We start from the raw sequence: 1,628 nt of genomic DNA, 5'->3' as shown, positions 1-1,628 counted from the left end.
GATTTTGTGGATAAAATGGAGAAATGGAATGGAAAGAAAGGGGACGCCACACTTTCTAATCCAAGAAAGTGATAAGTCTATGGGATTGAGGATCACCACAAGAAAGGATTCTTGATATGATCAAAATTGGTCCAATCCGTAACCAAAGAGCAATTGCTCAAAAACACACATAGTGTAGTTTTTCACTCAAAATAGTCTTATTTTATTCATAATTTTCGTGTCCTATATATAGGTAGGAGGGACACTTGCTGAATTACAAAGGAAAAGGCAAATAACTCTTAAAATTCCTTCAGCCAAATTAATCTATCATTATTTCCTATGGCTGAAGTAAATTAACATTAATATAAGAAATGGTTACAAGACAAATCAATAAATGAGGGTGGCTGCTCTTGATGTTCATGATTATGGACGTGATTTTGATGATGATGGTGGTTTCATATGCTGAAATGAAATGCCTTCATTGTCTCATTGAAGTCTTGTCTCTTTCTTTTTCAATTTCGCCTTGTTTCCTCCATCGATTAAATGCTCTTAATGCTTTGTTTTTCTTTTGTCTTCAGCACTCCTTTGCACGAAATAAACACACAAAACACTCCATTTAAAGCTTTGGAAGCTTTAAAATGGATTAAACACACAAAATAACCATACTTAGTGTTTTTGGGCCAATTTTTATTCATTTTTTCATGTATTTTTTTATATGTTTCCTTCCACATGCTTAATGAGCTCTTGATCTCATCAACCCTTGATTATTTTGAGCATAGTTTACTTGCTTAGGACTTCTAACAATACTACCTAGTTGGCAATCAATGCCAATATGACCAAATACACCACAAACTTCACAAGGAGGTGATACGGGGGCAGTGTGTGACAGCACTAGTATTTATTTTATCAAATTTTTGCGTGAGTGCGTCAACCTTAGCAGCTAGATGATCAAGGGAAGAAATTTCATACATACCTACCTCTTTTTAGAGGGTGAAGAAGCAGTGATGGCTCTCTCACTTGTCCACCGATAGTGGTTTTGTGTCATGTCCTCGATCAAAGCATATGATGTTGTGTATGTTTTTTTCATCAAAGCTTCACTGCAGCCGCATCAACATAAATTTTTGTGGTATACAAAAGACCATTATAAAAAGTGTGAATAATAAGCCACTTCTCTAAACCATGATGGGGACAAAGTCTAAGCATTTCTTTGAAACGCTCCCACGCATTATAAAGAGATTCCCCATCTTTTTGAGTGAATTGTTTTTTGAGTGAATTGTGTGATTTGATTCCTTAATTGAACAGTTTAAGAATATGGAAAGAATCGGGTAAGAAAAGCTTGCCTCATTTTGTGCCATGAAGTGATAGAACCAACTTCCAATCAATGAAACCAAGCACTAGCTCTATCCCCTAAGGAAAAAGGAAAGAGGTGCAGCCTTATGGCCTCTTGGTTTGCTTTCAAGGTTCCACCGAGTCTTAAAAAAGTTGAAACATGAAGATTCGGATCAGCTGGGTGATCCGAAAAATTGATTTTTCTGCACTAAGTAAATAAGTGCAGGTTTTATTTCAAAATGGTTTCCAACTGTTGGGTACACAATAATAGAGTATGGCTCATCCGAAGATGGGATTGCATATCCATTTCAAATGGTCCA

The 1,628-nt window shown here is 36.1% G+C and overlaps 1 pseudogene; it reads left to right on the top strand.

The window, feature by feature from the left end:
- The first annotated feature begins 1,153 nt into the window (after nt 1–1,153).
- LOC146899332 (small nucleolar RNA R71) lies at nt 1,154–1,251 on the top strand (annotated as a pseudogene).
- The last annotated feature ends 377 nt before the right edge of the window (nt 1,252–1,628 follow it).

The sequence above is a fragment of the Medicago sativa genome, chromosome 8, assembly GCF_051527215.1.
Source record: "Medicago sativa cultivar Bolivia chromosome 8, Bolivia_mono, whole genome shotgun sequence".
Lineage (NCBI taxonomy): Eukaryota > Viridiplantae > Streptophyta > Magnoliopsida > Fabales > Fabaceae > Medicago > Medicago sativa.
This window is presented reverse-complemented; position numbering and strand designations above follow the sequence as displayed.